This window comes from Schistocerca gregaria, chromosome 3 (genome assembly GCF_023897955.1).
Source record: "Schistocerca gregaria isolate iqSchGreg1 chromosome 3, iqSchGreg1.2, whole genome shotgun sequence".
NCBI lineage: Eukaryota > Metazoa > Arthropoda > Insecta > Orthoptera > Acrididae > Schistocerca > Schistocerca gregaria.
The window spans coordinates 157,765,047-157,792,784 of NC_064922.1; positions in this window are offsets into that span (position 1 = coordinate 157,765,047).

The following is a 27,738-nucleotide window of genomic DNA, read 5'->3' on the forward strand; positions in this document are numbered from 1 at the left end:
GAAGGGGTTTCTTTCAGTAATTGATAAGGGATCCTAGGCGGGTCAGCCAAATGTTGAGGGGGTTTTAACAGGAATGCTTTTACTTGTTCACTTTCCCTACTCGAACGGGTAGTTAGCTCTGGCTGAAGGCCTCTTATGAGACCCAACCTGTTAATTAAAACTGCCCCTTCATTAATTTTGATTAATATTTAATAACTAAATAGTGTTCAGGGAACTGATTACTACTAAACAAACAAGGATAGCGTTGAACACATTTATTGAACAACAATCTTCCTAACATCAAACTGAGCAATGACATTCATTTATTAGTGATAAATTTAAGCTAGTAACAGCAATGGCCCTTACATTCCAAAACTCTTAAGCTAGGATAACGCATCTGTACATGTTATTTTCTACTCCCCCCCCCCCTTTTTTTTCAGACGGCACAAAATACGTCCGACAAACCTACAGCAATTACCAAATTCTCAATGAGCGTGGGTGGAAAACTGAGCTCTGGTAGTATCGGAATAAATGCCGAAGCTGAGCACCACATTACCAAATGCAGCGTCGTGGACAGGTCAGCAAGCTGCCGATGGCGTCTGCGTCGAGGAGCCTCAATTCCAACAAAAATGAATTTATTTTCGCGAACAGGCTTCCTGTTTATTAAACTCCTATTCAAAAGCTAATTCTGATTTCTTTCCAATCGTCTCGCACTCGTTAAGACGGGACTCACCACCCCAAAGGCGGAATCCAGTAACGTATTTAATAGTGTGTGGCTCAAGCAAATTGCTCTGCTCCTGTATGCTTCCTGTGAGACAGTATTCTCAGCTGTAATTAGCGGAATCAGCCTGTCTCTAACAGCATAACATGATAGTTCCCCTAACTGAATACTAGTTTCAGTTGCAGCTGGCAGACTTATTCAAAGTTCTGCACAGCACACTGAAAAGAACTTACTCTTCTACAGCAGAGCCGAAAGCACGACGTCCGCTAGCTACAGGAGCTAAGACGCTCCTCTTCGATAACAACTCCAAAAGCTTCCCTCTGCAAAATCAGCACACCCACGCTATTTTTCGAGCTGGCCAATCCCGTTGCTCCAGACCACCACAGTTCGCTCCCACTATTTCCTGGCTTCTTCCAGCCAATTGAAACATTCTGCAACTTACTGCGCCTAGAACGATCTGGAACAAACTGAAACTCCGTTCAAAATTGAACCCACCATTCGTGTGTCTCAGTTCGCCCTCGCGCGGGAAAAGGTCATTGCACTAGCTTAACCGCGTTTCTTAGAAAGCCAGAAAACGTTAAGATTCGTGGGAAGGCTCTCTTAGGCGCCAGCTCGTCTGGACACTGTGGCGTCGGCGTAACGGCCAGCGCCAACGAGGCGCCGTCCCTCGAAGTCCTGCCTCTGCTGTCGACGCAAGGGATGGCTACCTGCACCGGCGGTGCGTCCCCCAGTGGGATGCTTTCGCATGCCAACTCGTAATGGTCGGTTGTTAACTTCCACACCCCTCTGCCCTGCCTTTGAGCAGTGATGCTCGTCCGCTCCGGCCAAACTCCGTGAAAATTTAACCTGAACGCCGACTTCATGCAACATGCGAATTTCTTAAAGTTAATACGCGTCTTATGCCGTCTGATACCCCCCTATATTAATTTCAATAGGCTGATTGCCTGATAAATAACACAATAACCGATATCGAACTCGTCTTTGCAACAATTATATTATTACAGTAAGATGCAAAATACTGCTACCTTACAATTTCATCTCACTTCGTATATCCACGATCCTGGACACGCACAGACATATTACTAGTGTATAGTCTGCCCCTGGTAGGTGAGTGGTCAGCGCGACGGAATGTCATACCTAACAGCCCAGGTTCGATTCCCGGCTGGGTCGGAGATTTTCTCCGCTCAGCGACTGGGTGTTGTCCTAATCATCATCATTTCATCCCCATCGACACGCAAGTCACCGAAGTGGCGACAACTCGAAAGACTTGCATCAGGCAAACGGTCTACCCGACGGGAGGCCCTCGTTGCACTGCATTTCCATTTCCTAGAATTAAGGGCCTAAAGTAAAACACTAGTTAATGCACAATGGTCAGTTAAGCAGTTCACCCCGACTGAAAATTTCAGTTCACGGCGTAAAAGACAAAAATATTCGTCCCTGCACCCGATCTGTAAAGACACCAAAGATCTCTATGAATAAATTTTATTCACTCCAAAGATTAACCACTTTCGCTTTCACTCATGTAAATATTTTCCACTTAAAATAACATATTCAGCTTAGTAACTTCAGCAAGCGCCTGAAATACTTCACTGCCTTAAAAGTTCAAACTACGAAGTCTTTTATATGTTCCGAATACACAATATTGAATATACAGTGTCAGTCAAAAAGGACTTCAGAACTTTAGAACTTTGAAATGATGCGGAGATTTATTGAGGCAACTTACAGAATCGGTACATGTGTTATTCTGTAGCAAACCACCTCAAGTTTGTCTTACCTGGTGCATCAGTACCCCATTCCGCCACAAGGGGCGGCATCTTAGTGCACAGTCCACAAGCCTACTTTCACTGGCACAGATCGTGCTCGCTACATGTGTTCGTTTCATGAAACGAACTGTGCAACTGGTCGGCATACGCTAAAGAACCTCCTAGCAGGTCTAAAATTTACTCCTGGCACAAGTTCGAGGTTTCCTTGATAACCGTTTCCCAGGTTGCGGGATTGGCCGAGGACCAATCGCATGGCCACTTCGCTCCGCACTGGATTTATTTCTGTGGTTTCATTAGAGGTCGTGTGTATGTTCCTCCCCTACTGAAGAATTTAGCCGACCAGAAAAATCGAATCTACGCTCCCGTTGCCCATGTCACGCCCGATTTTCTGCAACCAGTGTGGGAAGAAAGTAAATACCGATGGAATGTTTTGGCCGAGAGGTTCTAGGCACTTCAGTCGGGTATTGCGCTACTGCTACGGTCTCTGGTTCGAATCCTGCCTCGGGCATGGATGTGTGTGATGTCCTAAGGTTAGTTACGTTGAAGTACTAAGTTATACAGGACTGATGACCTCAGATGTTACGTCCCATAGTGCACAGAGCCATTTAAACCATTTTTTGATGGCATGTTTGCCGCATCACATCAAACAAAAATAACATTTTTGTCTGAAACTTGAGGTTATTTGCTCCAAAATGACGCATCTATCGATTCCGTAAGTTATGTCAATAAATTTCGATATCATTACAAGGTTGTAAAGTCCTTTTTGACATACCTTGTTTATGCAATGCACCGTATTTCCCTAACTATTCTGTAGTGAATTCAAATAATTCAAAGCAAATTCAGTGAGAACCTTGCCCTTGTCCATAATAAAGACCATTTCAGTCTATCCAGTAGAAAAAACAGAGTGAATGTCCCATACTAGATTTTTATCTGTTTCTCATTCATCAACAACCGGACTTGAGTTCTCTGGCTGTCGCCTGCTGTCTGCAGCCGGTTGCCGGGTTCATTTATTTGACAAAGAAATATGATGAAATATTCATCACATTTCGAAGACAAAGATCTTTGACGTGGCGCTGAAAAGGGTTATTACACTTCCATCAAATTTTTCGTCAAAGTCCAAGATGGCGGACAACAACTACCTGCAGTTTCTTGAACCACAAATTCTTTGTGGGTGCATTTGGAAGAGAAGCGGGAAAAAAAGAAACATACATGGGTGAAGCCGTGCGTTTTACATAGAGGTGATAAAAGCATGCAGTCAAGTTTAAGAGAACTCCAATGGAGGCACTCAAATCTTACATAAAATACCTACGAATGGAAGAGAGTGCATTTCAGTATTTTCTCAGTGAAGAGCCTTCTCATATTACATAGCAGAATACTCACATGAGAAATGCTGTATGTTCAGAAGACAGGCAAACTGTGACACTGCAATTTCTTGTTACAGGAGAGAGCTGCTCTAGCTTGTAGTACAGCAGCCGAAAACCACTGGCGCACATTAACCAAAACAATTCCAGATACGTGTGAAGCGATTTACAAAGCACTAAAGGAGGAATATCTGAAGATATATAAATGCTTGGTAGGCTATACAAGCATTAAATTTTTTATTTTTGAATAATTTAATTAATAGAATTAGTGCTCCAACGACTATAAAATTAATAAAAAGTACGAAACAGAGCACTTTCTAGCTAGTGGCTTCCAGAGTTCAAAAATAGACAAAATAGAATCGAGAGCTAATAATGTTTTTTTTATTTTAGTGTCGTCCTCTACACCAGCTTGCCAAAAAGGTGTCTGGGTGTTAGCAGATATAGAGGATGATGCCTGTTACTGTGATTATGGATTTGAATCCGCCTACAGTATATGCCACATGCCAATCAGCACATCGCATTGTGGCCTTTTCTCGTCTCTTACTCCAGTCGAAGCAAGGTGGTTATAAAGATCTGAAGGAACAAACAAATTAAATCCATATTTACAAACACACTACTGACGTCAAATAGCTGTAGCGATGCCATCGGTCCAGGCGGTTACATTTCACAATGCTGTGGATAGAAGCCGAGAAGCCGAACGACTTTTATGATCAAATGTACGGCGAGGCTCTAGATTTTATCACGTTTCTTTTACGAAAGGAGAGTCTTGATAAAGTTCCGAAGTTCCCTATAACCCATCAAATTTCTTAGACATAAAATTTTCACATTTCAACATTTATAAAGAAATGTGATGGTGTGATACTGGCCTTATATGAGGCGATCAAAAAGTTTATGGGCGTTGCTGCAGCGTATATTCACTTCAGTGCGACTGCGATGTAGTTACACGAGGGGCGTTTGAAAAGTCCGTGCAAAGTCAGGTCAGAGAGATGACTCCATCGGCGCGTGTCGAGGTCATGTTTAGTTAGTTGCTTCTTTAGAAAGAACACGCACAAAGTTTCAGCCGTATTGATCTACTTCCTTGTATTTGGTAATCGTGTGAATCAAGGAAGTCGAGTGATTGTCAAAAATGGGGCGAAAAACAATTTCGTGTGGTGATTAAACATTACTTTATGAAAGGAAAAACACCTCAGGAGACTAAACAGAAGCTTGATAACCATCACGATGCCTCTGCACCTTCGATTAGAATAGTTTATAAGCGGTTTCAAAATTTTCGGAATGGCCATATGGGCACAAGTGATGCTGAACGTTCTATACGCCCTGTGGAAGTAACAACTCCAGAAATCATTGATAAATTCCATGTTATGGTGATGCATGACAGAAGAGTTTAGGCGTGTGACATTGCTAGTGCTGTGGGCATTTCGAATGAATGGGTACATAATATTTTGCATAAAAATTTGGACATGAGAAAGCTATCCGCAAGATGGGTTCCGCTATTTCTCATGCTTGACTAAAAATGGATTCGTGTGAAGTGTTGCAAGGATAGTTTGCAGCTGTTCAGGAAGAATCTATACGGCTTTTAAGTGTTGTTTCGTCACTTTTGATGAAACATGGATACATTACTATACTCCTGAGACCAAACAATTTAAACAATGGGCTACTAAGGGAGAATCTTCACCAAAACAGGGAAAGACCAATCCTTCGGCTGAAAAGGTTATGGCGACTGTCTTTCGGGATTCGCAAGGGATAATCCTCATCGACTATCTGGAAAAGGGTAAAACTATTACAGGTGCATATTATTCATCGTTATTGGACCGTTTGAAAACAGCTGCAAAAAAACGCCGTCGATTGGATCGCAAAAAAGTCATTTTCCATTATGACAATGCACCAGCACACTCCTTAGCAGTTGTGGTAGCAAAATTATTGGAAATACAGTTCCAACTCGTTTCACATTCCCCATATTCTCCAGAATTGTCTCCCTTGGACTATTACTTGTTCCCCAATTTGAAGAAATGGCTGCCGGACCAAGATTTTATTCGAACGAGGTGGTGATTGCAGCAATTAATAGCTATTTTGCAGACCTGGACAATTCCTATTATTCGGAAGGGATCAACAAATTAGAACAGCGTTGGACGAAGACTATAAGTCTAAAAGGGGACTACGTCGAAAAATAAAAAAAGCTTACCCGAAACACGTAAGTAGTTTTTATTTTTGCACAACATTTTCAAACACCCCTTGTACAAGCACTGACATCTCGTCAGTGGATTAGTGTGGCAACAGTGTTCTTTCAGCATGCATGCGTAATGCAGAGACGTGAACTATGGCGACGTTATTACCAAATGCATACAAACAGAACTGATATGCTGCTGGTGTTTTTCCTTAGCTGCCGATGGACAAACATCGGTAGACATTCATCGGAGAACAATTAATGTATGTCAGGCACGATGTCCATCGCAAACCAGACTTGTGAAATGGTGCACAAAGTTCGGTGCTGGGCGCGATTCGACACCACATCTTTGATCTGGGAAACAATGCTTCTGAAGTGGAAGCACCCTCCCTATAGTCCTAATCTCTGCCCTTTGGCGCCTTAAAAGAGTCGACGATTTCTGTTTCTTGTCGGACGACGATGTGCAGGAGACAGTTACGGACATCGTCACGCAGCAGTATATGGTGCTTTACCAAATGGTTATCTTCAACCTGGTGCATCGGTGGCAACGTTGCCTCAACGACGTTGCCAGCGATTTTGTCTGATGGTCATAACGATTCTGGAATGTATAGTATTCAAATAAAAACTTTTTGGTCGCCCCCCCCCCCCTTACAGTTTTTGTCTGCTCAACAGTATTGTGGGGTAAAATCTTCTATCTGCATGACATATACCACGATAGATAGAAAAGTCATAAGTAGCACATCTAAGAACTAGTTCCACCAAACTGGGACTTCTCGTGTTAATTTTAATATTCAGTTACAAAACAATCAACAGTATACTGTAGTTTCATAAAAGGAATATCAACAGAAAATTTGAGGCAGTAGGAGGGCATAAGCTGAGAACTTTATGTATACTCCTGAATTTAATAAAAGTATTTCTTTGTGAGGATCATGCTTCACGTTTGTCTAAGTTAGTCTATAGTCTATAGTGGAAACCTTTTTGGAATATAAAGTTCCGGCTCTTGTGTAGGAAAAAAAAGAAACTTGTCACAGAGCAATTGTAACGACATAGAAAAACATAGCAGAAAGATTTAGGATTTTGTGGATATTCTGCAATTTGTGCCTGTTTTGTAGCAGGTCTCCATAAAAAAAGTGACAAAGCTTTCGCGTTAACGGGCGAGGGATCGTGGAAATTATTCTGCTACCGAAGAAAAGAGCTCTGAGGTTCTGAATGTGATGCCAAGAAAATGTTTACTCTGTCTTAACTTAGAATCTTAGATGTATGTGATAATGTGATGATCTTACCGTAGTAAGATGTTGGTTCTTTGTTTTACGGAAGTTACAGAAACGCTAAGCACTTTCTTCGATGCAGTTAAGCGACAGTTTAGTCTCCATGAGTCAGGAGTTGAACTTTTTGCAGAATGAATCTTTCACTCCGCTGGTTTGAAGGCTGATGACAGATAAAAACTGTGTGTCGAACTGGGATATGAACGCTGCGATTCTTCATAGTGTACTTGATTCTTCGTCAGACAGGTGTGAGTCATTGTTTTTCATTGATTACATAACTTGATACAGTACTTTTATTGCTTGTTTTTGCTGTGGTGCATTTGACAAACCTGTCTGGTAAAACTAGTGTAAAAGTTTTTCATGCTTGCCTATATGAATAAAACGTTTATTTGAGCTGGCAACACCTGAGAATATTAAATATTTCGGACTACACTGGTGGATCGTTAAAACTTCGTACTTCCAGCGACGAAAAATACCGAGCATCCTTCTTCTACCTTTAAACTTAGTTTTTATTTATCACTGTGAAGTGAGAGCGATAGAATACTTCAACGATACATTGAAGTCTTTCTTCACAAAAGACCCTATAAACGTAAAAGGAAGGAAGAAAAAGTTTGTCTTTGCGTGGGCGAACAATAAACGTAATTATGAGAACATTTGCATCCCAGCACAAGAAAACAGCTGGTGCAAGTAACAGGTGCGTTACAGAAGTATAGAACGTGGTAATAACAGATTCCAGCATCTGGGATATTGGTCTGTAAGCGACACATTTCGTTGTTATAGTGTGCATGCTGTAATTTTTTTTCATAGGCATCACCCTAAAAAACTAATCTTTCTTCATTGCACGTCTAGGAATACAGCAAGCTAATGACTTTCTCAATAATCAATTAAGTTTCTAAACGGAAATCCTGTACTCAATTGTTGAAACTTCATCGTGTGGTTCTTTTTATAGTAGTCAGAGCCTCAATGTAAAGCATAAACTCCCACAATCGTCTCATGCTGTGCATTATAAACAGCAACAGTTTTTCTCTGTAGAGCTAGTAACCTTTAGCTGTGTCAAAGGAGTGATTTGCAGTAGAGCAGGGAACACTCCGCCACGCGCCGTACCGTAGCTTGCGGGGTATCTATGAAGACGTAGTTTCTAAAGTTGCTAAAAGAAATACGAAGACGTCTCAATTTCATTATCGTTCTTGCGAAGTTAAATCAATATAAAATTCTCGGGATTTGAGTCGGGTAAGTCTGTCGAAACGACACAGATACAAACCAGAGGAGTTCAGGACGTAAGTTAAACACGTCGTCCCACGCCAAGACCATTCCACAAGACTGGAGCGTTTTCAGGAGAGAGTGCATATTCGGGATTTCCTGCAGACAGTTCTGATGCCGTACGCAAGACAGCTACATCACAAGGTGCAAGTGAAACTGCGCGGTAACTCGAAACGTACTCCAGATTTCAAGTACGTGGGACAGTAAGATGGTTGTGGGCAAAAGTCTAATATTCATACAGATTCACCGTTTAATTCTGCGATATGTGGACCAAACGCAATGTCGCGTCCAGCCGCAGTGAAATGGTGGCAGTAATTTGACCAGGGACGCACAGGCGTGAGTGGTAGAGATCGGAAAGGCAGGCCATAGACTTCGATCATGACAATGTCTAAACAATCATTTCGGCAAAACGAAAGGAGGGGGGGGGGGGATTTTCCAACGGTAAGGCTGGTATTACACTAACATATTTCTTTGTCAACGTTGGTATGGCAAATATTTATGGCAAAGAAATTTCACAGTCCAATAGGGAACTTTGTCAAATACTGCCTTTCGTCAAAGAAATGTCAAATCTAGAGCCTCACAGTAGAAGTGATCATAAAAGTCGCTCGTCTTCTGTTCACTGCAATGCGAAATGTAACCATGTAACGGCTTGAAATGCTGGCATCACTACAGCTATTTGATCTCTCTGTAGTGTTTGTAAACAACAGTTTGTTTACTCCCCCCCCCCCCCCCTCTCTCTCTCTCTCTCTCTCTCTCTCTCTCTCTCTCTCTCTCTCTCTCTCTCTCCGCTTCTCTTTCAAACCCGCACACAATGCGATTGTGGAAAAGCAAGTGCATCCCATAAGTTGTCTATAGTCTTGAATTTGGACGAGTGCAGTGCCCCTTTCTAGCGGCACGTCAAAGATCTTTGTCAAAAAAATTTGACGAATGTTTATCGTATTTCCCTGTCAAGGAAATATGATAGTGTAGTACCGCCATAAGGGCGTTCGCACAGATATTCTCGATTGGCTCCGTGACCGATGAGCGGATTTCGATCATAGATAATTCAACGTCTGGTAGAACGTTTAGACTGTTGTTGGTAACTACGTTGAAAAGTAGTATTGCGTATTTGTGTCATCGAAGTGTAGCGCAGCATTCAATAAAAGTTACTCGCTTATGGTAATAATGTGTAACTTAATTTTTGAAGTCTCCAAAGAAGTGTTACTATAACACTTTCATTTACATTTTCATTTACACTTAAGTATACATTGTTTATCTTGCATCTAGTCGATGGCACATTGCGCGCCCCTTTGACGTGGGTCAGAGTTACTTGAATGGTTTTCCAAACTCGCACATAGCAAGATAGAAGCTACCGAATCCCAGCAGTAACAACGTCGTGTGTGCCTTTCCGATGTTTCCAAGAGTACACATGACTTCCCAATATTCGCTGTAAACAATCCACCACCATTACGCAACGTTATGTTTACCCGCTGATACCATTCTGAAATATCATTCACGGTCCGACTGGGTTATCTTTGATAAGGGGGAGAATATGTTCAAAAGCGACGATACGTATATCTCGATGTTTTTTACTACGTGCTTTTCGTTTCGATCAACTTCTGTCCTATATTAACTCACAAATTATATCCCTATAAACATTTGAGAAAACTTGTTTGCGAATTGCAGCACCCAATTATGTATATACGTACTGTTTCAGTACTGGAGAAACCTCCTGGTTTGTATTTTGTCTGATAGTAGACACAACCTTGACACTGAGCGCAAGTGCCTCAGCCCCAGCTTCACTGCTGAAAGCGTAATACACTGGACGAAATGTTAATTTCAGTCTACGCAGTGTTACAGGAAAGTGTCCCATATTGTTACAGGAGACAGAGCTGGCAAAAAATTTACAAAACGCTCTATAACCGTATGACCGGGAACAGACAGACGCCGTCCAACAATAACGTATACACTTTTTGAAGCTGAATGGCTCTTTCATTAAAGCAGATAGAAATGAACCTTTTTTGTTGTATACATTAAGAGTTATGAATGTGATGTATGGTCAAATGACCACATTCCTGCGCAATCCATCACCGACGACGACTTAGAACGGAGCGACATACCATTTGTGTTGTTTCTAACGGAACAGCATCGCAGGCTTGCTCAATTTGCTCTCCTAGATCACCCAGGTTTTGTGGTTTCGCACTGTGTTCTTAGTACTCCACAGATAGAATTCTGAACGGGCTAAATTCGGTGAAGGTGCTGAATAGTCAGCAGCATTTTACCTTAGTCTTATCCATCTCGGATGAAATTTCCTCACATCAAATTGAAAGTGAGCTGTTGGCGCATCCTGTTGAAAGTAATAATCTTCATAATATTCATTGTCAATTATTTCATTAAGAGCTGTGGTGGTTACGTGCAACATTTATAGGTAAGACTCACCTGTGTCAGTCGTATCAACGAAGCAGGACCTGAATTGCCTGTCTAGACGGCAGACCACATTTCACTGATACATCTGGTAGATTAACATTGCTTTCTTCAGTTATATATGGTTCTTCGTTAGCCCGTTAGGTCCAGTAATGACTTCTAATTGTTCCGCTAAGTTTACAAATAGCTTCAACCGGCCAAAGAATTAAATCTTGAAACTTTTCTTCGCATCTGTTGATAAACCACTTATAAAATTCAGTTCGCTTCTGGGATAATCCTCGTTCAGAGTATGGAGAAGTGTCTGAATGTAAGGCTTCCACCTGTGCGTCCACAACTTTGTGTGAACATTACTTTTACCGATTCCAGTCTCCCGAGAGCATTAAGATAGCTGCAAGTCCTGTGTTGTTCAGAAGTACGTTTTATAGAACGCTGCGGCAACTACAGCCGTTGTGAAATACGTGAAACGTATTCGCAGCTGCGAATACGTGCTACCATCAGCTGTATAATGGAATGATGACAGAGAAAATTAGTGCCGGACCGGAAATCGAACCCAGATTTCCCCTTTATCTCGAGCGGTCGCCATCTGTTACGTATACAGATTGATTATAATTAAAGTTAAACTTTCAAACCGCTGTAGAAATAACACCACTGGTCAGAATGACGTCAGATTGCTACGGAATATTATCGGAGAAAGGGGAGGGAGGGGGCGTATGGCAGAAAAAAATATAGTTACAAAATGTAGCAATAGATGCCACTGGTAAGCATCACAATTTAATAATTGATAGACTACAAATGAGAAGTGTATCATACAACGAAGCCTAACGTGTACGTTTGAGGTTAAACAAACTGTACTACTCAGTGAGCATGGGTGTACAATCTGATGGCGTTAGTTACATAAGCCTATCCATCATGGCAAGGTCATATCCCATCGAATAGGAAAAATCTGTTAATTGTCCTGATGCCAAAAACCTCATAAAAAGCATCGGTCAAAATCAAACGGGATTATTAATTTGTGTGACTGGGAGAAAACATGTTCAATATGCTGTCCACCGCTTTCTCCAAAACGTTGAAATCGAGAAACATCATGTTTCAAAACTGATCAAAGTGTTTGCGAAATGCGTGCCTTCAGTGCAGATAAGTTTGTAATCGGAACACTGAACACATCTTTCAAATAGTCCCACAGCCTGAAGTCACACGGATTAAGATCAGGTGATCGGAACGGCCAGGCTATAGGGAAATGGCGGCTGATAATTCTCGCATTTTAGAAATGGTGCTTCAGCAGCTGCTTAACTGGATTTGCAACGTGCGGAGGTGCGCCATCTTGCATAAAAATGATCCCATCCACGCTGTTGTAGAGCTAGAATGACTTGGTTGCGCAAAAGAAACTCATAGTGCTTACCAGTGACGGTACAGGTAACAGGACCGGAAGCACCTGTCTCTTCGAATAAATGTGGCCCTGTTTTAAATGATGCCGTAAATCCGTACCACACTGTGATCTTTTCAGGACGGAGTGGTTCTGGTTGATTTACGTGTGGATTTTCCGTTGCCCATAATAGACAATTTTGTGTTTTGACATATCCTGTCAGATGGAAGTTGGTTTCGTCTGTCCACAAAATCTTCCACGGCCAATCATTGTCCTGTTCCATGCTAGCAAGAAATTCTAAAGCTAAAGTCTCTCTCGCTGGCAGGTCAACAGGAAGCAACCCGTGCACATGGCTAATTTTGGATGGATAACAAAGATGTTTTGTATGAATTTACGCACCGTACTCACAGGTATGTCCAATGACGGGGCAGTTCTCCGTGCACCACACGTTTGCATTACCACCACTCGTCTCCTCCTGCACTGCTGTGGCCACTGCTTCCACTGACGTCGAATCAGTTTGTTTCCTCCCTCTACCTGGTTGCACACCAGAAGAATCCGTCTTTTCGAATTCCCGAAGCATTTTCTCCAGAGCCACGGCAGTAATAGGACCAACGCCTTTTTTTCGAACCCTTAGTGTCCGGCTCTTCTGCAGAGCGACGTGTGCACAGTCATTCTTTAATGCAACTTTACAAACTGAGCGAGATTACACATTGAGACAGTCATGACGAAAGTCGCAGACTCGAAAGGAGGAAAAGCCGTGTACCCAGCGTGTTTATACCAACTTAAACGGGTCGTGCGTGTGACAGGTGTTTCCATTTACGTATTCTGACACATACAGCGCCAGCTATTGATCAATTTTCACACCATTTTCTTTGATGCAGCACTCCATGCTACTCTATCCCGTACAAGCCTCTTTATCTCATCACAACTATTGGAACACACATCGATATTACCCTGCTTACAGTAGTCATCTTTTGGTCTGGCGCTACAGTTGTTACCCCCTACATCTCTCTCAATTAGCAAATGGACTATTCCTGGACCTTCTAGCATTCCTCCTCTTATTCCATTTGTGCCACAAACTTACCGTCTCCACAAATTCATCCAGTAGGGGAGTGTCGTGTACCTAGGAATACACTATGTGTTTCATCCCTATTTCAGTGTAGTGACTGATTTTACCATCACACGAAAGAACGCGCACCACATACCGTCATAAGCAGTTTCCTACATTTTCTGTAGTCTTCTTTGTCGTTGTTAGACTTGAGGTTGTGCTTTGTGCAGCATTTGCAAATATTTAAAGTCATAGGCACCTCGGTACTGTGTGATGTATTAAAATCATTTAGAAAATCGGTACGCACGCCACAGCGTGCGCTACCAACATGTTCCGAGGCGCCACCCATAAAAGCTGTAAACTTTTCCGGTGCTTATAATTCGGGTTCTATTGGTGTTAGAAAGGTAGGTTCGAAGTTACCGTACCTGTAAGCATCAAATACGCTCGTTCAAAAACGGTTCAAATGGCTCTGAGCACTGTAGCACTTAAAATCTGAGGTCACCAGTCCCCTAGCCTTAGAACTACTTAAACCTAACTAACCTAAGGATATGTCACACATCCATGACCGATGCAGGATTCGAACCTGCGACCGTAGCGGTCGCGCGGTTCCAGACTGAAGCGCCTAGAACCGCTCGGCCACAACGGCCGGCCAAATACGCTCGTAAAATACGGTTTGAAACGAAATCTAAATAATAATAAATAAACGCAGAAGATTGCTAAAGTTATAACAGTATATACTGTAGACATCTATGTCAAAGTGCCTTCTTCCCGTTTCCAAAAATATTTATCCATTCTCGAGAAACACACCAAAAAACGTGGTTTTGAGCACTAAGCAGAGCCACGGATTTCAAGACGGCTATATGCAGAAAAGGGCTTAATTTTTATGGTATATTCCTAAGAACTAGATCTCGAACAAACTTGAAAATTTTCTTCATATTTTTATCCCTTTCGGAGATACAATGTTACCCTATATGTACACGTAAAATACGCACCTAAAATCCGGTGTGAGGCTAAAACGTAGTTTATAAAGTGACTTAGCATGGAGAAATACGCTGTAAAGTTTCTGTTATCACAAGGGTTCTGGGAACCTCATAATGTACTACTGAAGTGCCTGCAAAATATTTGTGCACATACATTCCGGTCTGAGCTGTAAAATTAATTTTTCGTTATTTCTATCAGTGACAGCATAAGAAAGGCGAATATGCTACTGCTTAAATGACTCGGACTAAAAAGTGAGGTACCATCTCATTCGTTTTACCTTCCTCAGCACCTTTAAAAAATTTCTCAAGGAATTTTCGCATGCGAACATATCGCCCTTTTTTACGCTGAGTGAGGAGGAGACAATGGTGGTGCGAAAGAGACCGACAGAAGAGGGAAAGAGACCTGACAGAAAGAGAGGGCACAATGGCAGTGTGACATTGTTGACAGTGCGAGAATAGTGTTAGGAAAAGAGTGAAGCAAACAGTGTCAGTGGGAGAGGAATAAAGAGAATGAGAATGTGGAAGGGGGTGCGACCGAGCGATAATGAGAGAAAGAGACTACGACAGTGATAAGAGACAGCAGCAATGGGATGAAATGAATAAGAGTAAGTGTAAGAGAGAGCAAGAGGGAGACTACAGTGAGAGGAGGCAGTATTAGGAAGAGACATAGAACGGAGACACTGGTTGTGAGACACAGATAATGACAGAGTTAGTAAGAATGATTGAGTTACAAATAACGGCATAACTTTTTGGGAAAATTCTACAGATGCTGAGGAAAATAGAATGAGGCAGTTGGTACCCCACTATTGAGTCTTTTATACAGGAGCATATGCGCCCTTTGCTGCTTAGATAAGAGCATTTTTCCATTAGTAGACTTAATTCTTCAGTTACAGCAAAATGCTATATATTTTAGAACTATTTACGTAACATGTGGACAGTTAAACCTTACTTACCCGGTCGTGCTCTACCGTGCACCTTGAAACACAATGTGGTCTTTTACTATGGAACATATGACACTTAAAAATGAACTGAGTTTCTTCTTAATGTCCTGATAACTTTATCTGTCTTGAAAATGGAAATTTGTATTAGTTCCGAATAGCTTCAGTTTCAAAATGTATTTAACTGGCGACTGTTATTTTTATAATATTTCTGCTTAATTTGATTACACTTACTGATTCCTGGTATGTAGTAAAGTAACATTATAACAAATAGACGATTACACAGAATAGTGACACAATTTTCTCGATTGTTATGCTTTTAATTTCTAGAACAATATTTGTTCCTGATTACGTGATCTTGGTGTACCTTGGAACATGTTTCGACATTGGAAAAACTGGCGTCATTTTCCGTAATTTCAGAAAAAGACTACAGCGTACAAAAATTGAAAAAACTGAATGCCCTCATTCTGTTACAGGGGTGGATGGAGGCAAAAGTCTGAGAAGTGTACCAACGTGCAACACTCTCCCCTTCCTTCTCGTTAGTTATTCTGTAATACCACATTTCAAAAGCTTACATTCTGATCTTATCTGAACTGCTTATGGCCCATGTTCCACTTCTACACGAGGTTACACTCAAAGGAAATACACAGAGAAAATATTTCCTACCAATTAAATTTATACTCAATGTTAACAAACGTCTCTTTAGCAATTATTTTTTATTATTTCATATTGTATTTCGGCCATGATCAGGTATTTTATTGCCGAATAGTGATGTTTATCTATTAAATTTAATGCCTCCTTACCTAATCTAATTCCCTCAGCATCATCATCTTTAATTAGACCATATTGCGTAACCCTTTGTTTACATAGGTTAATGGTCATCTGATAACCTCTTTTCAAGGTGTTGTCCATTCCTCCAAGTCCTTTGCTGTCTCTGACAAAATTATGTCTCCAACTAACCTCAAAATTTGTTCCCCCTGAACTTCAATATTGTTTCCTAACTTGTCCTTACTTGCTTTCAGAGCTTACTCAATGTACATATTGAATAACCTCGGGGATAGGCTATGCAACCCTGCCTGGCTTGCGCTGCCTCAACGACTGCTTTCCTTTCATGGCCTTCGAGCCTTAAACTGTAGTCTGGTTTCTGTACAATTTGTAAATAAGATTTCACGCATTGTACTTTACCCCTCCTACCTTTAGATTTTCAAAGCGTGTGTTCCAGTTAACATTATCAATAGCTTTTGCTGTATTTACAAATTTATAAATGTAGATTTGCTCCTCTTAAATCGATCTTCTAGGATAAGTCGTAGGGTTAATATTGCCTCGTGCGTTCCCTGGGGCCGAAACTGACCTTCTCAGAGCTCATCGAGACAATTTTTGGTGCTTCGGTGAGTAATAGTGTCAATATTTGCAAATATGGCTTATTAAATTGATGGGTAGTACCTACCCTCTTTGGAATTTCAATTAGTTCATTCTTTTTTGGAGTCTAGGCGTATTTCGTCTTCCTCGTATATCTTGCACATAGTGTGAAATAGTTTAGTCATTGTATGCTCTCCAAGGAGCTCAGTAGTTTAGAGAGAATGTCGCCAGCCCCAGGTGTCTTGTTTCGACCTAGGTTTTACAATATTCTGCCAAATTCCTCTTACTGTACAGTATGTCCCTATTTTTTTTTCTTCACCTGCTTCCTATTCCCTTTTCATATCATCATCTTAAAGTACGTTTCCTCGTGGCACCAAAGAACGTTAAAATTACACTGTTAAACAATACTTTTGTGTTGTATTGTAACTTTACTCCAAACAGATCTTTTTCCTACAAATGGTGCAGAATTACATTGGAAGAATTGTCAACCGAGTGTCTAAAGTAGTGTTTAACAGATTTCATCCTGCCTAAATAATGTTATACACGCTGTAACGGTCGTGAGTGTTAGTTACCTTTGAGATTAGAGGTGGTGCGTTGATGTTAGTCAAGGATGCCTTTACGGCCACAAAGACGCCGTTACCGACATCTCTCTGAAATTGAACGTGGTCGTGTAATAAATGTACGAGAACCTGGATGTCCCTTCTGCGATATTGCGAAGACTTGAGAGAAATGTAACCACTGTAGCCACGAGAACGTACGGCCGCAAGAAGATCGGTCTCTAAAGGTCTCGTGACACTACAGAGGGGACCATCGTGTTCGGTGTATGGCTCTGGGCGCATCGTAGTGCATCTGCAGCAGCAACTCGAGCAGCTGTTGACACCCCAGTGACATAACAAACTGTTACAAATCGGTTACTTCAGGGACAGATCCGAAACAGATGCCCTGTAGAGTGCGTTCCACTGAGCCCAAACTGCCGCCACTTGCGACGTTAGTGGCGTCAAGCAAGAGCTCATTGGAGGGGCAGGATGGACGTCTGTTGTTTCCTGTTGAAAGCTGCATCTGCATCGGTGACGATGATGGTCGTGTGTTGGTTAGGAGGCGGCGAGCTGAGGGCCTGCAATCACCCTGTCTGCACGCTAGACTCATTGGACCTGCGTTGGAGTTACGGAGAGGTGTGCGATTTCGTATGACAGCAGGAGCACTCTTAGTTAGCCCACGTGCCCTGACTGCAAATCTGTACCTCAATCTGGTGATTCGACGTGCTGTGCTGACATTCATGAACAACATTCAAGGCGGTCTTTTCGAACAGGATAACGCTCGTTCACATACCGCTTTTGGAACCCAATATGCTCTACACGGCGTCGACGTGTTGCCTTGGCCTACTTGATCACCAGGTCTGTCTCCAGTGGAGGACATGTAGAACATCACCAGACCACAACTCCAGGGTCATGTACAGACAGCATTTAAGTCCCTGTATTGACCGACAAAGTGCAACAAGTATGGAACTCCATCACACAAACCGACAACCGGCACGTGTAGAACACGATGCATTCACGTTTGCATGCTGGCATTCAGTATTCTGGCGCTTACACCAGCATTTCACATCGCACTTACATTAACTTGTGGTATTGCAATGTTTTTTCTGTAAGTGTAGTCATGGTTATTCAAATCCCAAGAAACCTTACAAAAAATGTTCTATGATGTTGAAGTTTTTATCTTCAATAACTTTTAAACAAATTGTTTTTGTAAAAATTTGTTCCTTCAAAAGTGGTGAAAAGGTGGTTTCACTTGCGGTATGTCAAGACCAATGAAAATAACTTTCACCTGCGTAGAAATTTTGGGGGATACATACTTTGTACGTGTCGTCATTTTATTATATTTATTCAAATAAAATGTGCTTAATAAAACTAATTACACTGTAAGAATCAGGAGACAGATAACTAAGTACTGAATAATAAAATTCAATGTGAAACAACTTTAACATTCAGCATGTCATGGGAGATATCGATTACACATTACGTTTTTAATAGACTGTGTAAAAGAAATACAAATTATTGAGCGATTAGTTCAGCCATTTGCTTTTAATTACCTCATTTACTTTAATATGAATGGTGTGATGGCGAACCTTCAGTGCTATGTGTTAAACTTTTGTGTTATTAGCTCAAAAGACGCGTTGTTATTAATGTTATCACGTTTAACGCATAATTCAGATATAAGTTGGTATCTGAAAACTTTATAAATGTTGGTACAGACTACCACAATAATGGGAAATTACTCTCCTCTCTCCTCCCCTCCCCACCCCAATCTTTCCCCAGATATATTTATATTTCATGTTCCATTCAGTAAACAAATAGCCACAAGTTCCTGTAGCGAATAATCTTCCAATCTTCAGTAACTAAAACAGGTGACGCCCAATAGGTATGCAGCACACCTGACATACAGGTAATGCGGTTATGATCTTAAGTAACCAAGGAAAAGTATCGTAGTCTACGCTTGCTTACGACAGTCTACGGTAAGCTATAGTTGTTTTCTCTAGGTAGCAGCATCAGCGTCCATACGACAAGCGGTTACTTGCTCTGAATCACAAGCAGTTTAGAGGTACATACATGGCTGGTACCACACCTCGTCCCGACTGAAATATTCATTTGTGTCCTTTGGTTCCACATTCAAAAATCCCGAGTCCTTTAGCCGTCTAACTTATGTATCATTTTGACACTTTTTGTGACGCCACCTATGTAATAAACTGTCAAGCTCGTTTGATTGCCATGGTCAGAATACCACATTGGACTCATATTCTGGAAGACGGTTGTACAAATCCCCATCTAGTCATCCACATTTGCTTCCCTAAAATCACTAAACGAGAAAAGCGGGAACGTTCATTTGAAAGTGCACGGCTAACTTCTTTCCCGCAGCCTTTCCCACCATTCACATGTCCTCCATCTCTAACGAACCCGTTGTCGACAGATCGTTGAATCGTAATCTCCTTTCCATCGTTCGTTCGGTTGCAGAATGAGTGGCGCTCAACATATGTGTAAAAAAAAGTTCAGAAACTCGAACACGCACATGACCTACGAATCAGACATTTCAGTATCTGTTTCATAAAGAAACCCAAAAGATGTGATCAGTAATGGATATTGGAGTGCTCAACACTTTAATCACATTCACACCTGGTCGCCAAGCAACATAATACTTATCTTCATTCCAAAAAAAAAAAAAAAAAAAAAGAACCACCTGAAAATGAAGACAGGCACATTCCACGACCGTGACTAGATTGTTTCCTGTCAAGTAAATGTTCGTGGGAGTGTTTCTTTCTTTGAAAACATCTGCTGCTGCATTTCACTTGCTGTACCTCTGGTTGTACTGACCGACATATCGGATAACAACCCATTGGGAAACGGCGAACAGATCACTCAAGTGATCGGAGAAGCTTCACATTCCCCGTCCTGCCCCTCCCCCTCCCTCTCCTTGCTCCCCCCTTTCCCCCCCTGCCCCTCCCACACACACTCATTCACATACACTGACGGAAAGATAATCGCAACACCGAAAAATATTTAGTGAAGAGTAATGAAATCTCGCGAATACGTTCGTCTAAGTAGCATATTTAAGTCATTAACATTGCAAGATTACAGGTTAATGTAAGCGTGAGATGAAACATTACAGATGTGAAATGCTGGTACGTTAATAACCGATGTAACCTCCAGACTGTAGAATTCAAGCATGTAAACATGTATGCCTTGTGTTCATAGGTGCTGGTTATTAATTTGTAGGGTGGAGTTCCATGCCTGTTGCACTTGGTCGGTTAGTCCAGGGACGATTAACGCTGTTTGAGGATGACACTGGTGTTGACGTCCGATGATGTCCCATGTGTGCTCGATTCGGGAGAGATCTGGTGATCGAGCAGGTAAAGACATGTTGACACTCTGTAGAGCATATTGGGTTACAACAGGGGTATACTGTCGACTGTTATCCTGTTGACAACACCCCACCCCCTGGAATCCTGCTCATAAATGGCAGCACAAGGAGTCGAATCACCGTACTGACACAAATTTACAGTCGGGGTGTGTGGGAAAAATCAAGATTGTGTTCCAGCTGTCTTACGAAATCGCACCCCAGACCATACCTTCACATGCAGTTTGAGTGTGTCTAGCACACAGACAGGCTGGTTGCAGGCCCGCAAATGACGTTCTAACCACCACACGACGATCACTGTCACCAAGGGAGAATCAGGTTTCGTCAGAAGACACAACAGACCTCCACCTGGCCTTCCAATGAGCTCTAGGTTGACAGCACTCATATCTCAAATGGTGGTGGTTTGGGGTTGATAGAATGTACGCTACATCGCTTCTGACTAGGAGCTGTCCTTGAAGAAACTAATTTGTAGTAGTTCTTAGTCACTGTGGTGCCAACTGCTGACAAAAAAGCTGCTGCAGATGTAGTACGATGTGCCAGAGCCATACGCCGAACACGATGGTCTCCACTCTCAGCAGTTTGGACCCCAGTCTTCCTGAGGCCGTAAATTCTTGTGGCCACCGCTGCCAGCAGTCATGTACAGTGGCTACATTCCTGTCAAATGTTTCTGCAGTATCGCAGAAGGAACATAAAACTTCTTGTAGCTCTATTACACGACCTCCTCCAAACTCAGTGATGTATTGATAGTGGCGTTTTTGTAACCTTTAAGGTAAGAGGAGGTGGTATACTTGGAAAAGGCCAGGAGATATGGGAAGATTTCAATTAGATTACATCGTGGTCAGACAGATTCCGAAATCAGATATTGGATTGTAAGGCGTACCCAGGAGCAGATATAGACTCTGATCACAATATAGTAGTGATGAAGAGTAGGCTGACGTTCAAGACATTAGACAGGAAGGATCAATACGCTAAGAAGTGGGATACGGAAGTTCTAAGGAATGACGAGGTACGTTTGAAGTTCTCTAACGCTATAGATACAGCAATTAAGAATAGCGCAGTAGGCAACACAGTTGAAGAGGAATGGACGTCTCTAAAAAGGGCCATCACAGAAGTTGCGAGGGAAAACATAGGTACAGAGAAGGTAGCTGCGAAGAAACCATGGGTAACAAAAGAAACACTTCAGCTGATTGATGAAAGGAGGAAGTACAAACATGTTCCGGGAAAATCAGGAATACAGAAATACAAGTCGCTGAGGGATAAATAAATAGGAACTGCAGGGAGGCTAAGACGAAATGGCTGCAGGAAAAATGTGACGACATCGAAAAAGATATGATTGTAGGAAGGACAGACTCAGCATACAGGAAAGTCAAAACAACCTTTGGTGACATTAAAAGCAACGGAGTTAACATTAAGAGTGCAACGGGAATTCCACTGTTCAATGCAGAGGAGAGAGCAGATAGGTGGAAAGAATACATTGAAAGCCTCTATGAGGGTGAAGATTTGTCTGATGTGATAGAAGAAACAGGAGTCGATTTAGGAGAGATAGGGGATCCAGTATTAGAATCGGAATTTAAAAGAGCTTTGGAGGACTTACGGTCAAATAAGGCAGAAGGGATAGATAACATTCCATCAGAATTTCTAAAATCATTAGGGGAAGTGGCAACAAAACGACTATTCACGTTCGTGTGTAGAATATGAGAATGGCGACATACCATCTGACTTTCGGAAAAGCATCATCCACACAATTCCGAAGACGGCAAGAGCTGACAAGTGCGAGAATTATCGCACAATCAGCTTAACAGCTCATGCATCGAAGCTGCTTACAAGAATAATATACAGAAGAATCGAAAAGAAAATTGAGAATGCGCTAGGTGACGATCAGTTGGGCTTTAGGAAAAGTAAATGGACGAGAGAGGCAATTCTGACGTTACGGCTAATAATGGAAACAAGGCTAAAGAAAAATCAAGACACGTTCATAGGATTTGTCGACCTGGAAAAAGCGTTCGACAATATAAAATGGTGCAACCTGTTAGAGATTCTGAAAAAAAGTAGGGGTAAGCTATAGGGAGAGACGGGTCATATACAATATGTACAACTACCAAGAGGGAATAATAACAGTGGGCCATCAAGAGTGAAGTGTTCGTATTAAGAAGGGAGTAAGAAGAGGCTGTAGCCTTTCGCCCCTACTCTTCAATCTGTACATCGAGGAAGCAAAGAGGGAAATAAAAGAAAGGTTCAGGACTGGAATTAAAATACAAGGTGAAAGGATATCAATGATACGATTCGCTGATGACATTGCTATCCTGAGTGAAAGTGAAGAAGAATTAAATGCTCTGCTGAACGGAATGAACAGTCTAATGAGTACACAGTATGGTTTCCGAGTAAATCGGAGAAAGACGAAGGTAATGAGTAGTAGAAATGAGAACAGCGAGAAACGTAACATCAGGATTGATGGTCACGGAGTCAATGAAGTTAAGGAATTCTGCTACCTAGGCAGTAAAGTAACCAATGACGGACGGAGCAAGGAGGACATCAAAAGCAGACTCGCTATGGCAAAAAAGGCATTTCTGGCCAAGAGAAGTCTGGTAATATCAAATACTGGCCTTAATTTGAGGAAGAAATTTCTGAGGATGTACGTCTGGAGTACAGCATTGTATGGTAGTGAAACATGGACTGTGGGAAAACCGGAACAGAAGAGAATCAAAGCATTTGAGATGTGGTGCTATAGACGAATGTTGAAAATTAGGTGGACTGATAAGGTAAGGAATGAGGTGGTTCTACGCAGAATCGGAGAGGAAAGGAATATGTGGAAAACACTGATAAGGAGAAGGGATAGGATGATTGGATGAGGGAATGACTTTCATGGTACTAGAGGGAGCTGTAGAGGGCAAAAACTGTAGAGGAAGACAGATTGGAATACGTCAAGCAAATAATTGAGGACGTAGGATGCAAGTGCTACACTGAGATGAAGAGCTTAGCACAGGAAAGGAATTCGTGGCGGGCCGCATCAAACCAGTCAGTAGACTGATGACAAAAAAAAGTATTCTTGACTATTATCAACTCACCACGTCCATTCTCAAAGGCAACAGACGCTCACGACCGTTACAGCGTATATTTAGAGCAAACCTGATTTGCATCCTCATAGCGGCGCTACTAGCCCCTCTTATAAGACGGGGGGCAAAGTTCGAATAGACATCATCCTTCAAGTATTTGTTTATGTCGCACAACTCCTCCTCGGTGTTGCGACTTTTTTTTTCGGCAGTGTATATAACGCTCGTCCAAAATATTGCGAGACTGATTTTATTCCTCGCACATAAGCCACAGTAACTAGCGTGGCAGCTCGAACTAACGATGGTAAATAACAGATGTCGATTCCACCTCTTAGTTGTGAGCAGGCGGTGTTAAGTAGTGGTTGCGTGGCTGTAGTGTGCCAAAGTTGTTGTCACAGGACGCAATGGGGCTAAAACTCTAAATAATCAACTCTAAATCAAATGAAACTTCCTGGCAAATTAAAACTGTGTGCCGTACCGATACTCGAACTCGGAACCTTTGCCTTTCGCGGGCAAGTGCTCTACCAACTGAGCTACCCAAGCACGACTCACGCCCCGTCCTCAAAGCTTTACTTCCGCCAATACCAAGTCTCCTACCTTCCAATCTTCACAGAAGCTCTCCTGCGAACCTTGCCGAATTAGCACTCCTGGAAGAAAGGATATTGCGGAGACATAGCTTGGCCACAGCCTGGGGGATCTTTTCTTCCAAGAGTGCTAGTTCTGCAAGGTTCGCAGGAGATCTTATGTGAAGTTTAAAAGGTAGGCGACGAGGTACTGACGGAATTAAAGCTGTGAGGACGGGACGTTAGTCGTGCTTTGGTAGTTCAGCTAGTAGAGCACTTGCCCGCGAAAGGCAAAGGTCCCGATTTAGTCTTGGTCCGGCACACAGTTTTAATCTGATAAAGTTTCATATCGGCGCATACTCCGCTGTAGGATGAAAATTTCATTCTAAATCAAATGTTCAGGACGTTGTCCAGAATGTTTTGTAGAAGAGAAAAGTGTATACATAGTCTGGCCCGCAGACCGTGACTTGAACAAAAACGGCGCGTTGACGCTTACCGCGACTCGATTGAAATTATTATATGAACAGATTTCCTGAAGAAAAAAAATCATCACGGGTGACGACACTTAGTGTTACCGATAAGAACCTACCAGCAAATGACGAAAGTTCAGAAATTCATGTACTTACGAGGAATTTGCATTGGGTGCTGGTAGGGTGATGACAAAGGACAATAAAGGACGTGATTCGAAGCACGCTGTTGTGGACGCACTTGGATCCATGTGAGGCTGTTTAGCTCGTGGCAAGTTTGTCTGGAACAGTTAGAGCTGCCATAGTAGCACAAAGACATCCTACGCTCAGTTGCGGGTATCATCTGAAATCGGGCCCCAAAGTCACGCTAAATCTCTGCCGAGTAATCGTTATCCCCACCTGGACCGGGGATGCGTCAGTGAGAGGCCTGCAAGCACATCCACTTTACCAGAATTGAACAGACCACAGTAAAAAGCGCTACGGGCTTGCGAGGTACATCTTCCACTACTATATTCACAGCCCTTTAAACCGACTAATCTTCTCTTATGCAGCCGGCCGTTGTGACCGAGCGGTTCTAGGCGCTTTAGTCTGGAACTGCGCTACTGCTACGGTCGCAGGTTCGAATCTTGCCTCGGGCATGGATGTGTGTGATGTCCTTAGGTTAGTTCGGTTCAAGTTCTAGGGGACTGATGACCTCAGATGTTTTCACATAGTGCTCAGAGCCATATGAACCATTTTTCTCTTATGCCAATGTCTCCTGAATTTCAGATACACCAAAATTATACCATCCCCTCCGAATCCTCGGAAATAATGCACTCCTGCTCGCCTTACACATCTATCTTCCCGCATCAGGATCCTGTGTGATGACCACTCTTCTCCCCCACACTTAACACCTTCGAATTTCTTATCCTTATCACAAACTTGACACCAACCACCACACGTTTCATCCCTCAATATTAACTCCTGGACTCACCACCGCGCTTGTACTAACATGTCCCTCTCCCTCCCCCTCCCCCCCCCCCCACTCTAACCTTATACATACACACATCGCGTATGCTATTCCAACGAAACTTTAAACATATCTCTCTGTCTCATTACGAAATCCGAACAGAGATCTGCATATCTTTCCAACTTGAGCATTCAAGTCAATATGCGTCAACTTCTGGCGATATAGGGCGTTTCTTCCACCGTCCTTACGACTGAGCCAAAATGCTCTCCCGTTCGTGCATGCAACGGAGTTTTTAGGGCTTACGTTCGATCGGAAACTCAGTTGGTATTCCCATGTGTCTTACCTGGCTGCACGCTGCACCCGGTCCCTCAATGTCCTTCGTGTATTGAGTGGTACCTCTTGAAGACAAGGCTGAACCCTGCGGAAAGCCACTGGTCATGGAATCTGTTACAGGCATATTCTGCATTAATCAGGAATAATCTATTCCTCAGCATTTTCCCATTCAGCTGCAACCAATGAATCGGACTGTTTCTTTCTTTTCTGTTATTGACCAGTGTGGTAATCTACTTATTACATTATATTTTCACAATACTAGACTGAACAATCCACAATCATGACCGCAGCGTGTCTCGAATCTATTAGTGATGACTCGCCTTGTGATCATGTCTGTTTGGAGCCGACGTGAACGCCATTCACTGCCCCATATCAGTTAAGCGAAGCTGTCTTCCACTTTTAAACATGGCGCTGAATAAAGGATTCAAAAGACACTAAATAAAAATTGTTGTTTTATAAATATTTCGGTAAAGTAAATCTCCTCGCTCGCTTCAGAATTGTGTACTGTTGCTTCATTCAAAATTGTGTAATGTTACTTCATTCGGAGGGCAATGATTGCATGAAACCTACGCCATGTTAGGCATCGCAAAAAGAAAGATTCGGCCATAAAATTTATCGTTTGACAACAAGAGAGAATTTCCATAAACAGTAAAACCGAGTAAGCAAGGGCCGAAGGACTATCTCAGTAGAAAAGCAGTTTATCGGGGGAACTACTTGATTAGCAGGCAGTAAGAACATAAACACAGTAGCGTCTACTCATAGCCGGGTGATAACGCCTCATATATGATCAGAGCCAGGAATGTGCAATATCTACGGTGTAGACGTATGGATCCGTAAATTCCGAAAGATAAAGGCAGTAATATGAAAATGAGATGATTTTGTGATTGCTACGTAGAAGAAATATATTTGACACATAAGCGAAGCTCGCTTAAGGCCGCAAGAGACGACTTCGCTCACATCGGAAATTAGTCCGCAGTTTGCATGCACTTTGCAGTATTTTTACAACATTAACTAGCTTAGCGCCCGTTGCTTGGTTCGCGTAGTCTGTATGGTATCCACAGATTTTTTTTGTTTTTCTTTAATCAAATTTTTACGTAGTTCACAAACTTCAACACTTAAACGTTTCACGCTAAATAATGTAACAGGAGCACGGTCTTTTCCGTACGTACTTCTGACCAAAAAGAGATTGTGGTAGCTAAAATCCAAGGTTTTTGATGGCCATGCCTAACACGTATTTCTTTATACCTAACCGAGAAATGAAATACCAGTTTCCATAGATGTAACTTAAAAAAATTTTTAATATAAGAAAATATTTTCTGAAAATTTTTTATTCTATTTCACACCCTTAGGCTTTGATTTGCCAAAAGAGTGCAACACAAATTTTTAACTTCTAATTGAAAAGTCGAATACCAATTTTCATGGACATAGCTTTAAAAATGCTTGATTAATTCTCTAACAATGATTTAATTTCAAAAAAGATTTCACCCACTGTTTTGCCCCCTTATGGGTTGAGATCCCAAAAACAGTGATACATTTTTTCATTTCTAACCGAGATTCAGATTTTCATAGATTGTTTTAAAAATGCTTTCATAATGAAATGTTTCACAAAACGCTTCATCCCCTATTTCATCCCTTAAAGTGTTGAATTACCAAAAACACTGAAATAAGTGTTTTTTTTATATTCCAACAGAGGTCAAATAGATGTAGCCTTAAAAATGCTTTAGTAGTACTTTAATTAAAATTAATTTTCAAGAAAAGTCCCCTATTTCACTCCCAAAGGGATTAAATTTTCCAAAAATTGTGAAACACGTATTTCTTTATTTCTGACCGAGAAGCCAAATACTGATTTTCGTAGATCTAACT